This window comes from Canis lupus, chromosome 32, assembly GCF_011100685.1.
Source record: "Canis lupus familiaris isolate Mischka breed German Shepherd chromosome 32, alternate assembly UU_Cfam_GSD_1.0, whole genome shotgun sequence".
Classification (NCBI taxonomy): domain Eukaryota; kingdom Metazoa; phylum Chordata; class Mammalia; order Carnivora; family Canidae; genus Canis; species Canis lupus.
This window is the reverse complement of record NC_049253.1, coordinates 14,286,116-14,302,780: the sequence shown is the minus strand read 5'-3', so window position 1 is coordinate 14,302,780 and position 16,665 is coordinate 14,286,116. Positions and strand designations below refer to the sequence as shown.

Genomic DNA, 16,665 nt, shown 5'->3' with positions numbered 1-16,665 from the left:
GTGATTAACAGAAGATACTGACTCATACATGCAAAGGATATAAGTTATCTTAACACAAGTAAAAGATACGTAATTTACTACAAGCAGGCAGCTATACAAGCCAGGCAAAACACTGGCACACCCAGTCTGAGAGACAAGCCAAGCTCACTGACTCAAGTCCTCGTGAAACAGCCTTTCTACTTGGATACTACTTAATCTGAGCATCACATCCTTCAAACAGACTTCATTTGTCATTCTCAAAGGTTTTGTAACCTCTGACTACTATAGCTGTTATTCAAACTCTGTGCTTGACTCCTCACCAGGTTCAAGAAGTTTGTAAAAACCTCTGCACATGTCTGAGTTAAATTTTTCCAGGCATAGCACGTTCCTAGTTTGCCCAGTTTTTAGGCTTGCCCATGATCCATTCTCCTAGAAGTTTCCATATCCAAAAATGAGTGGGTAGAAAAGAGGAAATGATCTTAAACTCTGAAGCTAGAGGTCTAATTAAGACATTTTACGATAGTGAGACTTTTAAGAGACAGGAATGAGGATTATAGAATCTATGACATAAGTCTTTTTTAAATAGAAAAGGCCCTTTTCTCTCAGTTTGCTTTAACTTCTCCAAATCCCTTCCAAAATTTTATTCATTCACTTATTTAATCATTCACTTAAAAGAAATTTATTGAATGCTCACCATATATCAGGTACTGTGTGGATGTCAAAAAACAGAAGACTTGACTAGGTTTCAGGAAGAGAATATAAAAACCCCTCTAGGTATACACCAAATAAAATTATCAGACTTCTACACATGATATTTGTTCCATCAGAACACATCTGTAATTTGATACTTCTGCTTCCTTTGTAAGTAACATAATTTTTCTCTATAAGAAATTTTCATAAATTTGTGTGTAATTTCTTTGTTGCCTGCAAATGTGGATTCCATGTGGACTAAGACTTGGCTACCTCCATATTAAGTTTATAGGCAAATTATTCATAGAAAAAGTATTTTCAACATTATGGGGACCATTTAGAAATACTCTTTCTCAATAAATATCTCACTTTAACAATCTGCTAGAATTATTTTTTAAATTTTCTGTTCAAGCAAAATGTAGCAGTCATGTTTTGTGAAATAATTATGAACAATCTGTGCAGATGCAGAGATGTGCATGACCATTTTATATTACTTTTCACCCTTTTAGTCCTTTTGTCCCCTTCCAGGATATGTGCAAATATTACACTAAGTGCCTACCATATTCCACATACTTTATAGATGCTGATTAACACTGTCCTCCTTGCTTTAATAGCTTTCTGGGAACTCTTCTAGGTCTAAGTAGACTTGTATGTACCCTCCTTTCCTATGACTTCTTTTCTCACTACTCATTCTAGTAGTACGGAAATTTCCTGCTTTGAATTTTTGCCTGTGAAATTTATAAATAGTTACACATGGTTTTTAACAACAACATCAGGAACAAGAAAAGCAATCTCTCAACTCATTAAAGACAAATGCTTTTAATCATTTTAACTATTTCTTGTAGTATTTTCTTCCATATGCCTAAATATACATTGACGATTTTCTTGACTTTTGTGGTTTTAGATATTATCTATTGACTTCTTACTTTGGAAAATGAAAACCTCTCTCCTTTATACCACCTGCAACTTTTCTTTAGGCATACACTTGTCCATGCACACACACCTCTCCTTACATCAACTTCCCAATAGCCATGTAATAAGTTTTGGTGGCAGTAATATTCAATTTTAATATTAAAGCAATATTAACAGCATCATGGTTCAGTTGTATAATATTATAATGATCTCATGTACATTCTTTTATATCTACTTTTTCCCCTTGTCTCCTTTCTTACTTACTTTTCTTTCTCTGCATATTGCTCTCTTGTGAAGGTTTCCAGTTTCTTACACCCCAGATCTGCTCCCTACTTCATTGACACTATTCTGCTGGTAACCACAGATTCTTGTAACTTCCTAAGAACAAATGGAAGGGAAATTTCTTGAGATTTTGCATATCTGATGTTGTCCTTATTATTATACTTGCATTTGATTGAGAATTCAACTGAATATGAGAATTCTATATATACTCTTTTAAAATGATTTCCCTGGGGTGCCTGGGTGGCTCAGTTGACTAGGCAACTGACATCAGCTCAGGTCATGACCTCAGGGTCCTGGGATGGAGCCCTGCATCAGTTTCCACATTCAGCAAGGAGTCTGCTTGAGATTCTCTCTTCCTCTTCCCCTTCCCTCATTCATGCCACCCCCCGCAAATAAAAATTTAAAAAACAAAATAAAATAAAGTAAAATAAAATAAAATAATTTCCCTCAGAGTTTTGAAGGCATTTCTACTTTTTCACCCTAGTTTCCAGAATTAGTTTTGAGGAGTCTGATGTTATTATGATTCCCAATACTTTTATGAAAACTATTTTTTGTTTTTTCTCACAAAGTTCTACTTATTTATTTATTTTTTTAAAGAGAGAGCAAACACATGAGTGTGGGAGAGGCAGAGGGAGGGAGGGAGAGAGGGGGAGGCAGGGAGAAAGAGAGAGAGAGAGAGAGAATCCCAGGCAGACTCCATGCCTGGCATGGAGCCAGACACATGGCTAGATCTCATCACTGTGAGATGATGATTTGAGCAGAAGTTAAGAGTTTGAAACTTCACTGACTGAATCACCCAGGAACCCCTGTCATAAAGTTTTAGAATCATCTTTTTGGGACCAGTTATATGCCAAGATCTTCTTAACAACAGTCCCTTTCAATCTGAAAATTATATCCTTAAATCCTAGAAAATATTTTAAAATAATATATTTGAAAATTTTCTATCTTTAGTTTTTTTTTCCTATCGTCACCTTTTTAACCTCTGTTATTTATTTATTTATTTATTTATTTATTTATTTATTTATTTGAAGATTTTATTTATTTATTTATTTATGAGAGACATAGAGAGAAAGAGAGTCAGAGACACAGGCAGAGGGAGAAGCAGGCTCCTTGTGGGGAGCCCGATGCGGGATTCGATCCCAGGTCTCCAGGGTCACGCCCTGGGCTGAAGGCGGAGCTAAACCACTGAGCCACCTGGGCTGCCCTTAACCTCTATTTTTTAATGTTCATCACCTACAGTGAACTCCTAACTTTATTTTATATCTTTTCTTACATTTGGAGAGATTTGCTAAACTTCATAATTTAATCCTTTAGATGCTTTGTCCCTGCAGTTGTTTCTAAGAGTATTTATGTTCTTTTCCCTTTTCTTCTTATTTCAAGGTCGCAGCATCTTCAATATTTATTTGAACACATTACGTATAAAATTTAATAAAAAATTTCTACTGTCTGAACTGTTTCATGATTCTTCAAACTTGTCATTGGTTTTTTTTTTCCTTGTTTTTTTTTTTGTCATCAGTTTTTTTATGCTCTCTCTTCCACCTTTATGAGACTCTTTTTTGCCTTCATATTTCTGGGGACCTTGGTTTTCTGTTGATATTTCAGTTGGGGTATTAAGAAGTTGCTTGAATGCTCTTCTTCTACAGCCTAGGCTTATTTTCTGGTTCTCTACGAGGTAAGGTGATCAGCATAGACCATTATGCTCAATACCTCTAGAATTTCTTCTACCAAAAGGAATGCTTTACTTTCCTGTCTGGGAGATATGGTCTGGCTACCACTGTTCTCAGATTCAAGGAGGGAAGGAGTCTCTTTCAGAATGTAAATTTTTCACTTAATCTCACTGTTTTCAACACAAGAATCTCCATCTTCTTTGGTACAGACTCATCAGGGATTAAACCTTTGGTTTTAACCACTCTAGAAGATATTACATGATCTGGGTCCTAGGGATGGAAATGTAAAGTATACTATAACCCTTATAGCAGAAACATGCCTATCTACATTAGTACAAGGTATTTTTTAAGCAGAATTGCAATCGACTCAATCTCCAAATTGGGGATGTAATGTACTTGAATGGCTCAGCACAGCAATTGCAAGTTCTTATAGAACAACATACAAGAAAGTTGCAAAATTAAAAAAAAAAAAGAAAGTTGCAAAATTAATATAAAATAATATCAGTAAATTTTAGAGTTATATAATTCAATGAACATCAAGTCACAAAAATATAAAATTCTTTACAAATTATCCTAAATCCCTCATAATGCCTCCCAATTCTATTTTATGATCTCTGTGTTCCTACATCATCCTGCAATCCTACTCACTTCCCATAATCTCACTGGTTTTAGAGCTCCACATTTCATTCTTTCCTGCTAAGTCCTTTGGTGTCCCTCCTAGATATTGCTTTTCCTTAATCCCCAGGCAATGCCAGATCTCCCTTTCTCTTATAACTTCCATCTTAATGAGGACATGTTTCTTCATTCTCTGTCAGTATCATATTTATTAATATGCTTAAAAAAGAAAAATCTAAGAGTACGCCCAGAAACAGAGGACAGAAATCCCTTTCAATTTCAAGACAGAATAATATTTAACCTAGATTCACTGTAGCTTCCCTTTCTGGTGAGGTTACATATGGTTTATGATAATCTAAAATTCCCTTTCCTTGGAAATCTTCAAGCAGAGAGGAGGGCCAAACTTTAACTTATCTCTCCTCCTGAAATCTCTACACTAGAGCCGGTATCTGATCCAATTAATGGTCCAGAGTATATAAGGTAGGTAACTGCCAATCTACACCATGGCTTCTGGTATTCATTGAGGCCATTTGAAGTGCCCACTTAAGAAAGACCCTTAGTTCAAATCCTGTGTAAATAAAAAGAACTTATAAATGTATTGAAGAGGATGGATTGTGAAAGACAATAAAGTCTCTTTCTCTGTCTCTCTCTCTCTCTGTCTCTCTCTCTCTCTCTCTCTCTCACACACACACACACACCCTCTACCTTTGGCAGTTAAAAATCATGACTAAATGCTTCTTAGTAGCTCCCAGTTGCTATGAGGGTGTAAAGAAAGATAGCTGATCTCTAAGGTAACAAGGGACCAAGTCAAATAAAGCCTATAGATTAAAGTCAACACTTTTACATTAAAGTGAAAATGGTATCCTGCACTGGCTCTGAAGTATAGGTGTCTTGTAATCTCTATGACCAACAGCCTTAACCAAACAGGTTGCATTTAGAGCATCGTAGTTCAAAACTTCCAGCCAAACTCTCAGTTTGTTCTCCTGCTAAATCTTTGCTTAGAATTATATGAGTAAATGTTTGAAATTCAAGACAATTTGAGAGATAAAAGACAAGGAGTTTTTAAGAAAGAGACTTCTGTTTGTACTTGGGCTGGTGGAGGAAGGCCAGGAGTTGGGGTCATGCCTTTCCCTGATGTGTCTTTTTTATATTTTATTATTTTATTTTATTTTATTTTATTTTATTTTATTTTATTTTAGAGAGAGAGAGAATGAGTGAAAGAAGGAAAGAGGGAGGGGGAGAGAGAGGGAGAATGAAAGAATAAGAAAGAGATAATCCCAAGAAGGCTCCATGCCTTCAGTCTGGAGCCTGACATGGGGCTTGATGTCAAGACCCTGAGATCATGACCTGAGCAGAAATCAGGAGTCAGATGCTTAATCAACTGAGCCCCCCAGGTCCCCCCCTGATATATATTTAAATAGAACTAAGGCCCTGATGTTGAATATTTCAGATGTTATGGTCTGTGGTGGTTTTCTTTCATCAACATGTTTCTGACTATACAGGGTACAAATACAAATAATATATGATTCTGCACACATATATATTTCCTTCTTTCTCTCTCGCCATCTCATTCATTCTTTCCATCTTTTCAATTTACCTGAAAATCAGAAGACTTATGAGTCCTTAGCTGTTATCACTTGACAACTGTGAAAATCAGAAGAATCACCGAACCTCTGTGAGCCTAATTCCCACTCTGTAAAATGGGAATAATCACCATACCATTTTAACATCAGGGTTGAGGATCAAATATGACATTCATGAAAGCATAGTACACTAGAAAGTGTTATTAATATTCTTCAGAGTTTGAAGAAAACAAGGATTTATAGGCATGTGGATGGCAAAGGTACCAACCTAGCATCACTAAGGAAGAGATGTCTACTTTTAAGCTCATTTTTTAAAATACAAATTTTAGATTGGATTCTCCTCTAATTTTGACAGAACTTGGAAAACGTCAGACCCAGTGATATTTAATACCAACCAAATTTGGTAATGTTATGATAGCAAATAGTATGAAGATGCATTTTAATTACTAATTCTTTAATTTGTCAAAAAGAATATTAATTATAACAGCCAATGTTTCCTGGGTGTGTACTATATTCTAGGCAATGTTCTTTTTTTTTAAGATTTTATTTATTTATTTATTTATTTATTTATTTATTTATTTATTCATTCATTCACTCATTCATTCATGAGAGACACAGAGAGAGTGGCAGAGACACAGGCAGAGGGAGAAGCAGGCTCCCTGAGGGGAGCCCAATGTAGGACTCAATCTCAGGACCCAATAATCATGCCCTGAGCCAAAGGCAGATGCTCGCTCAACCACTGAGCCACCCATGTGCCCCTGTAGGCAATGTTCTAAGCAACTTATGTGTATCATCTCATTAGACCATTATAATAGTCCAAAGAGGTACTGTTTCCATTATAATAGCCCTAAGAGGTACTGTTTCCACTTTACTGATGAAGAAACTGAAGCACAAAAAAGCAAGTATTCACCTGATGGAGAAGCAACAGTGTCAGGGTTGGAACCCAGACATCAGCCCGGACTCTGGATTCATAACAAGTAGACTATATGACTTCCTAATTTAATGGGGCACTATCTACTGAGCGAATCGTTCATCAGTGGAAGTTGGGATGAAAAGACGCTAAGACACAAACTATCTTCCCCACCAGTGGAGAAAGGGAGGCTGTCTCTTATAACACCACTGAAAGATTGTCACCCAGCCTCTGTCAAGCTGACATGTTCAAAACTCAGCTGGTCAGCCTGAGCCAGCTCTGAGTGGTATCAAAACAAGGTGAAGGAGGTTTCCTGGCAACTAGAGCAGCAACCTTGGCCTAACAGCCTGGGTCCTCAATTTTTCTTTCCTCAATTCCCTCGGACATGTCTTTCTTCCTTTTGCCAGATATCTTCCTCTTGCCTTCCACGAGATAGATAAAAAAGCACTGAAGCTTGTTTTCTGAGGCCAGAGATAAGTTACCTTTAAAATTTGATATTCTATTGTCTGTTAGAATTTCCCCTCACCCTTTCTTAAATAAATATAGGTTGCTCATTTTTAAAAAGTAAAAGAAAATTCCATTCCCTTCTATTTGATTATCATTTTGGAAAAGGTTGGGCATACCCTTTGCGAAAAACTGTTTTGGGACACTCGGGTCAAAGATCCCTATCCTAAGTTCTACTTTCAGCTGGGGTCCTGGGACCCCTCTTCCCCGGCTTCCCTGCCGCAGCGGCAGGCAGGTGAGTGACAATGGAGTCAAGCATCAAGGACAAAAGAGGCACCTTATTCCTGATGCTGTTTTTCTCCCAGGTAAAATGAGAAATCAAATCCTCTCCTCTCCCTGCAGCACTGTCCTCTCTGAACATGACATTAACTTCCACAAACGAGCCTGGTGGTAAAGGGGTGATTAGCTAGATAGGCCTTAACAGCTGGGCTCCAGGAGATGGAAGCGAGGTGGAGGAGGGGCATTATCAGGCTCGGGCCTTGTAGTTCTATCAACAGCGGCAGCAGCAGCAGATGAAAAGCTTCTAGAGGTGGGGGCAGGGGAGAGCCCAGATTGTAAACATCTCTTGCCTGTTGCCTAGAAGCAGTGGCAGCAAACAATCCAAAGACTGCTCCTAGGTTTTCAAAATTTCCTTTATACGCAGGGCTCTGTTTCTTTTTAAAATATGCTGCCATTTTATAAGGTCATCAGCACACATGCGACGTGCGCATATATCCTAATAATTTCCTAGTCACCATATGTAATTGCTTACCTAAAGTGCTCAATTATTGTTTAACAAAACCTTGTTAACGTTAGTCCATTAATCCCGGGGCTTTTGTAAGCCTTTTAATGACTACTCTATATTTAGGCACTCATATTTGTAAGAATCAACAGAAAGAAAAAGATAGGCGGCTTTGTTTATTGGGAAATTCGATAATTCCTGAATGAGAGTTTTCTGAAACAAGCCGGGATGAAGGACAGGAGTTCTGTATTAGAAATCAGTTTAAAATGTGATAACAGTAATATTATAGGCTGTCTCTGCAGAAATGAACTATGAAATACCACACACACATACAGTGAGAAAAGGGCAAGGTAGTAATAGTGGGAGATTTTAATTACCTACGCATAGGACAGGATTACATCAAGTGGAGGAAGTAGGGCTGGATCTGGTGCAAAGCTGCTTTCTAATTCAATGTGTGCGTCAACCTGAAAAGGGAGAAAGGAGTGCCAGGTTAGGATTAAATAACATTTAGGACTCAAAGAAAAGAGAGAATATGGAAAGCAGTGATTAAATCTCATGAAGCGTATGATTTAATCCCAAATAGGAGCTAGAGGTGTTTAGAGACAACACAAAAATTTAGGAAGACAGAAAATAAAATACAGCGTGTAATCATTAATTCAAAAAGAGACAAGCCACTGAATTAAGGTCAGGGTAAATTGCAAGGAAGTGGTTTTTAAAAACACAGCATCACCCAGAATGCCAGTCCCACTAATAAGTGGTAAAGTTGTTTAGCATTTTATAAGATCAAAGTGAGAAAGTAATGTCTCTAGAATGGTGCAGCAAAGAAAAGGTTCCCCCTCCCTTTTTCAAGACCCAAAATTGTTAAAGGAATAGAAAATCAAATCCTCTATACTTTGGAAGAGAACTCTAAAAGGACCCGGGGGAGAAAAAGAGGCAAAGAAATTACCAAATCAGAGGACAAACCTCTTTTATGACATTAAAAGCACACAACTCAGCAAGGCATCCATTGGGCCATTAAGGGGATGAGTGGGAAGTCAGTGACAGATGAGGCCGCCGTTGCTGGGAGCCTGAATGAATTCTCTGCCTGCGTATTTACGAAAGAAGCTGAAGGTCACGTCCCGGAAACCGGGATACATTTTCTTGAGGGGAAAAGTGAAATGTTAAAAGGATTTTATGATCACACAAGAGCAGATAGTTGGGCAATTATAACTATTAAAAGTTGACAGGGCACAAGACCCAGATTAAGTATGTCACAGAAATCTGAAAGAAGTGCAAAGGAAACAGGAAGAGCCTTCAGCTTCATTTCTTGAGAGCGTGCTCAGAAGGAGAGGGAACAATCAGTCGAGCTGGGGACTCTTCTAGAATTAGGTGTTCAAGAGAAATCTTCAGGATTTTTATAAATCTAGCCACTGACAACTGAGTCACGGTTGCAAAGTGGATGGTGCTGACCCCTGTTTTGCAATAGGGAGATACATAATCTAGTAAAGAGTTAATATGAGCTTGATCACAAATAAAGGCATTTTTCACAGAAATAGGGCATTTGTGCACCATTCCACACAGGCAAAAAGGGATGCAAGCACTGCTTCTAAATTTCCGAGGTTACTTATGATAGTGAGCTTCATCTGTAATCTAGCTGCATTAAGTGAGGTGGTATAAGAGTAAATGAGAACAAATCAGAACTACCCTTAGACCCAAGAGGAATGTGTGTATATGATATGGAAAGGAAGGATTGTGGGAACTACTATCATTACTACTTTCCTCATCACTGTCATCATCAAGGTGACTATTAAGCGCATACTTGCATAGACACTTCAGCAAGGGAGCAGGCTGGTTGGTGGGAGTGTCTTTCTCTCCCTGTTGCAGGGTCTGGACTTCACACTGATTCATCTCGTCCTTTTCCGTCATTATGTTACCAACCATCATGTCACCATATTACTTTTAAAGACCAAAATAAGAATGTTCCACTTCTGAGGCTGTGCTTAGAGTAGACAACTCCTCCATCCACCAGCCTCTGGCTGTGTTTTGATAACCAATAAAAATAGTCACAGCCCTGTGGAGTTAAAATCTGAAGGAAAAATGGCATTACTTAAAGTTCATTAATCACTTAAAAACTGTTTTCTTCTCCTTTCATCCTTCCTTCCTCCTTTCTTTTCTTCCTCCTTTCCTATGTTCCTTCTTACCTACAAATATTTGTTACATTTCATAGACCAGACTGTAAGATTGAACACTAAGACATGCAAACATGTATTATTGCCCTCGAATAATTCCCAGTGTTGTGGCAATATCAACAGTGTGATGGCAGCTAAAATAACACAAAGCCCAGAGTATCCAGAACCTTTTAAGGAAGTACCTAAAACAGCCCCAGGCTAGTCAAGGAGAGGGTGGAGTGGAGAAGGAAGCTATAGGTGTTAACCAAGTGGAGGAGAAGTGAGAACGGATATTGTAAAAAGAGTGTATTTACAAAAGCTTGGAGGAGAAATAACACAATGAACTACAAAATAACTTGACTTGATTATTCCCTCATCTGTATTTTTATATTTCTTTTCTACCAAACTCTATTCCATCAACTACCTTTATTATTGAATTTAAGGTTTTTTTTTTTTAAAGGTTTATTTATTTGAGAGAGAGAGAGAGAGAGAGAGATCACAAGCAGGGGAAACAGCAGAGGGAGAGGGAGAAGCAGGCTCCCCGCTGAGCTAGGAGCCCAATGAGAGTCTCAGTCCCAGGACCCTGGGATCAGGGTCTGCGCCAAAGGCAGATGCTTAACCAACGGACTAAGCCACCAGGCTCCCCTGAATTTAAGTTCTTATATCTTCTTAGAAAGAGAAGAACAAAAGCAGAAAGCAGAACAACGTGAGAGCTGAGTGATTTAGAAAAAAGATATAATAAAAGTGCTCATAAATTTCAGAAATATATGTACTTTTACTTAAACTTTTAATTATTGACCTAGAAGGGCATAATATTAAAGTGAAATTTCTGTGGCCAAGAAAGAGAGAGAGAAGAGAGAGAAGAGAGAGAAGAGAAGAGGAGAAGAGAAGAGAAGAGAAGAGAAGAGAAGAGAAGAGAAGAGAAGAGAAGAGAAGAGAAGAGAAGAGAAGAGAAGGTAGCAACATTGACAGGATTGAAAGCATCAGGATTGAAAGCATCTCTGGACCTAAAGGAGAAAGAATAGTTCATGCAAGAAGGAATAGTTCATGCAAGAAAGAGGACAATCAATGCTGGGTCTAGCTATCATAACTTTGAATAAAAGAGTGTACAGTAGAAAAGTAGTATGGACCAGAGTCACCATGGGGGCCATCGTAGGAAGGTCAACATGAAAATAATGCTACCTATTTTTTCTTACCAAACCATTCCAACAGACTCGAGAGTAGAATTCAAAGTTTCATTTATGTACAATACTCAATGCTCATCACAAGTGCTCTCCTTAATCCCCACTACCCATTTAACCCATCCCCACCCACTTCCCCTCCAGCAACATTCAGTTTGTTCTCTGTAGTTAAGAGTCTGTTTCTTGGTTTGTCTGTTTTTCTCTCTCCTATATAATTTGTTGTTTTGTTTTGTTTTGTTTTCTATTCCACGTATGAACGAAATCATATGCCAAACCATCCCACTGGAAACTAGTGAAATCATTCTTGCAGAAGTACTGAACATCATTCCCTTCTAGTTCTAAAGCTCTGTGAGACTGGAGACCTGAATACATGCCCATTGTTCCTCATCCAGAGCCCTGCCAGGAAGTTGGTTTAGCACTGATCAGCTTTAACTTTTTCTTTATTTTTTTTATAGATTTTATTTATTTCTTTTGAGAGAGAGTATGAGCAGAGGAAGAGGCAGAGGAAGAGGGAGAGAATCTCAAGCAGACTCCACGCTGAGTGTGGAGCCCAATGTGGGGTTCTATCCCACAATACTGAGATCATAACCTGAGCTGAAATGAGGAGTCAGAAGCTCGGGATGCCTGGGTGATGTAGTGGTTGAGCATCTGCCTTTTGGCTCAGGTCATGATCCCGGGGTCCTGGGATCAAGTCCCACAGTGGGTTCCCCACAGGGAGCGTGATTCTCCCTCTCCCTCTGCCTATGTCTCTATCTCTCTCTGTATGTTTCTCATGAATAAATAAATAAAATCTTTAAAAAAAAGAGTCAGAAGCTCAAGTGACTGAGCCACCTAGACACCTCAGGTGTCTTAACTTTAACTTTTAACTGTTTAACTTTCTTACCATCTTCATCTGAATGTATGGGGAGTCACTGTGCTTAGTGACATTCTTCAATGTTAGTATCAACAAGGAGGATTCTCAGAAAATGGGAAATTTTTGGTAGTCCTAAGTCTCCTTTCTTCTTTCTGTTCCATATCTTTAATAGTTCTCTGGTTTCCCTCAAACAATGTATCAAGCCCTGCATTTTGGAGAAACACCTCTAATCATTTCTCTATAGCACATGATGTGCCAACTCTACCTGGGTTATTTCCCATTAAGTGAGTCATCACTAATTGTAGAAGACAAATCTTTATCCCTAAATAAGAGGAATTTAAAAGCAAACTGAGCAAGATGACAGAAATTTGTCTAGAATGAGGTGAGACTGGGGAGGGGCTGCTTTGGGACTTATCAGAGCCCCTGTAAATATGACATTAAAAATATTGAACATCCAGCATCACACTGCTATAATGCTGGAGTCCTGCACAAATTGGCCAATGTTTATGGTTTAGTTGCTAGATCATAGAGTATTCATGTTTATAAATCAAAATACATGAAAGCAACTTATTTTATCTACCTGATTCAGAAAGTAGGGTCCCTACTGAAAAGAAAAATAATGTTTGCATGCCACCTGTTATTTCTCTGCTTATTTGATTTCAGACCAGATGTGGGTTATACCAAATAATTCTAAATTTTTAGAAATCATATGTACTAAATGATTAATTAATTGACCATTTGCAAATAAAAATAGGGGCTATGAGTCACTTTAATTCTCAAATAATCAACAAAAATATCAATTGATATATATATATATATATATGATTAAGAACACGGAGCTGATTTCAGCAAATTGGAGCTCAGGTCAAGGACTACCTTTGACTTGCTTTCTGACCTTTGGCAAATCGATTAAAATTTATCTTTACTCACATGCCACATCTTTAAAAATGAAGACTGTTATTTTTAAATCTCCCTATCCATCCAAACAATTGCTGAAATTTAAGAGATGAACCTTAAAAAATAACTGCAATAAATACCATATGATGAGCATTACTTTAAAGTAAGACTATGATACATAGCAGAACTCTATAAATATTTGGGGAAAAAAGGAACATTTCTGGAAACAATACTTAGATAAACTAAGAGAGAGTCTCTCCTGGAAGGAATGGAAGCCTAAAGCCAAAATACTAGAGTGAAAATGTTTGAGATATTGACACACACCTAGGCATGGTTTCTGAAAGAAAAGTTTTCATTATGAGGGAAAACATTTCCCTATTGTCAACATCTCCTTCATGTTTCTCCCTTGTTTGCAGCTCTGGATGCATCACTCACTGCTGATGCTAAGGCAAAAGCCAGAATGAAGCTTTAGTAGGTGTATGTTAGTTTCTTCAACATAATGGTTTTCCATCAAGTGACACATGCTTTGATCACTCCAAAATCTCTTCCAAATTTAATGCGTGCTTTCTTCCCATATTTTACTCTAATTTTCTCAAGCAACCATATTTATTTCTAGATATCGAATGCTATGTGTAAATTGTAAGAAACAATAAACTACATATAAAAATAGTTTGTTAAAAGACAAAAAGTAATTAAATAAAAGATGCTTTATAAGTATTTCAAAATAATTTTATGAATTCTCCATAATTTTTAGCATCTGGATATACATAGTCCATTTCCCACCTACAGCTCCAAATGTCAATTGTGTCTACGAACATTGATATACAATTTACAGATATTTCTGAATTCAAAAAATATTAGAGAAATAATTTATAACCACATTCCTAAAAATAGCTAGGAACAGTCTGAGAAATATTTTTTTAAAAGTCAGAGTTGAGATTAAGCCTATTTATGGGAACAAAAATGGATTTTTAATAGCCCTCACCCTTCCCCACAAAGATCATCTGAGTTGGATGCTCTACTATTTTAAAGACCATTTTAATTTGCATGTGGTATTTTCACAAAAGTACCTTTGGAATTAACAAACTCTATGTTGCTAATGTAGTATACTTAAAAATGTATAGAATATATGTTCAATCAGCTGTGTTTAGATATAATACCTATGATTACTCTGTAAGTACCCATGGTACTGACTTTGTAAATGCCAAATTTAAAAAGTTACATCAAATTTTCTGAACTATGTAACTCTACCATATTAGATGATGTCTAAAATTCTTAAAAATATACTGCCACGTGGGAAGTTCTCACATTTGTCCACTTTTAGAAAGACCTTAAAGTGAGGAAAGCTCAAGGAAGAGGCTGAGGTAAGTTGTAGGAACAATGGTATCTTTCCTTGTTCTTCATCTAGATCTCTGACTGATGAATCAGAGTTCTCTTAGATTGACTGACCCTGGAAGAAGCACAGCCTAATTAGCAACTGATCTTGAAAACAAGGTGGAGGATGCCATTAAATAATGTTTATTGGGATCCCTGGGTGGTGCAGCGGTTTAGCGCCTGCCTTTGGCCCAGGGCGCGATCCTGGAGACCCGGGATCGAATCCCACGTCGGGCTCCCGTTGCATGGAGCCTGCTTCTCCCTCTGCCTATGTCTCTGCCTCTCTCTCTCTCTCTCTGTGTGACTATCATAAATAAATAAAAATTAAAAAAATAATAATTTGTCTAAAAATAATAATTACATTTATTAATCTAGGACTTCATAAATGCATTGTTAAAATGGAAGAGGCGAATTATAAAATATTGTGAATGGCAATTCATTTTTGTGAGCAAGGAATAAAAATTATATAAGTACATATAAGTACGGATTAGTTAAGATTATCTCTAAGTGATGGAGTTATTAAAGATTTTTTGCTTTATATGTATTTTCAACAACAAACATTATTCTGTTAGAAATGGTATTTTTAACTTTAAAAATAAAATTTTTGTTCTCTCCTCTGAGATACTCCTTTAACATGCAGATCTGATATTTAGACATAAATTTTCCTCTGTGTTTCATGCATATTTATATGTATAGATTACATAAATAAATATATCTTGTAACTAATGACAAATTTACATGTACATAAAATTAGTCAGGTCTTTTAACCTAACTATTTAATAGCCACCAATTTTGCTGAGACCCTTAGGTGGATTTTATAACATGCTAACAATAGGCATATACTTTTGACTTTTTAAACTAATAAGGTCACATACAAATAATAGTTACTGGTTTGTTTCTCCAATTATATGCAGAGATTCTTAGAGTCATAAAATTATTTAGGGCTAAAAGAGATCATTCAGCTTCGCCAGTAAATTTTACAGATAAGGATGCTGAGGTTCAAAGAGACTAAGAAATGACCCAGGGTCACTTACTTAGCTCACTGCAGCCACGTTTTCTCAGTGGAGTCCCTTTAAGGTCATAGTGTATACAAAGGGCCAGAAAGAATTTGCTTTTGTCCTCTGAAATCGTTTGCTTTACTCTATTTGAAATTCTGAAGTTGTCTTTATTTAATTTTAAAGTATTTAGTTTATCCTTTTAAAATGTCTTCTAATCTTAATAAGTGCTTCAAAGGAAACCACATTGAAGACAATCATGGTTGTAAAATATATGTTAAATATAAAGCTAGGACTTTAAAAAAAGTTTTGATCTTATGTTCTGATTCCATTTTGCTGATCTGTTGAATTTTCAAGAGCAGTTTTAAAGATTTCAATTTAAAGGTCAAGTGGTGTAAATGCATGTGTCTGACAGTCTTACATATGAATGATTCAAAAATAACTTAGTGTTACACACAGTCACACACACAAACACACACATATACATATAGCTCCAACCAGTTACAACCATGCATTGAGCTCATTTTATAATAAATGATACAGAGTATAATAATCTATTTTAACTGTTCTATATGAGGAAAATTTAAAACGTTGATCACATTTGGGAAGCAATGTGGTATAAAGGAAGGGCTTTGGAGTCTTAAACACATGGAATTTCAAAAACACCCATAAATACTCAGACCTCGAGGTAAATTGTCCAACTTCTTTGAGCCTGTTTTCTTATCTGGATGTGGGATTTAGATGTACCTAGAAGTAGTTTTTGAATGATAAGAAATCATACACAAAGCACCTAGATTATTGAATGGCACACATAAAACATTCAAAATATTCATTGCACCTTATTTTTAAAGCAATATTCTTTTTGAAGTCCAATTAATCTATAATTTCCTTCCATTTATACTCATCTGATTGTTCACTGTTATGATGACAGGTTACAGTCTCATTTTATTCCACAGCTTGGCCAACCATGAAAGAATAGATTCCAGGGAAGACCTGCTCTCCTCTAAGGAGAATAGAAAGCTTACAGAAAGGATATACTATATGTTTTGTATGTAAGAAATTAAATCATCTTCTTCCACGTGCAGAGATAGCCAGATTGTGGATGACTCCAAAAAAAATATCAAATTTATAAGGTTTTTTGAAAATTTATTGTTACTCATCAGACTTTCCATGAATGGAAACAATACCTGTTGCTGAGGATATAGGTGTTAAGTTTTGTTTGTTTTTTTTTGTTGTTGTTGTTTTTTTTTCCTCTGAAGAGGTGTGAACAGCAAACTAAGGAAGACACAGCAGCTATGCCCAGCTATTTCAATGGCTTTCATATTGCATTAGCCTGGTTACCAGCAACAGAAATG

At 36.8% G+C, this 16,665-nt stretch overlaps 1 long non-coding RNA gene across 1 annotated transcript; it reads right to left on the bottom strand.

Moving 5' to 3' along the window:
- Nucleotides 1-1,826: 1,826 nt before the first annotated feature.
- On the bottom strand, nucleotides 1,827-8,941 carry LOC119867161. The gene is made up of 3 exons (XR_005382738.1): nucleotides 8,827-8,941; nucleotides 8,241-8,327; nucleotides 1,827-1,959 (listed from the first exon to the last, which is right to left on the bottom strand). It is a non-coding gene; the product is annotated as an uncharacterized LOC119867161 (long non-coding RNA).
- Nucleotides 8,942-16,665: the final 7,724 nt, after the last annotated feature.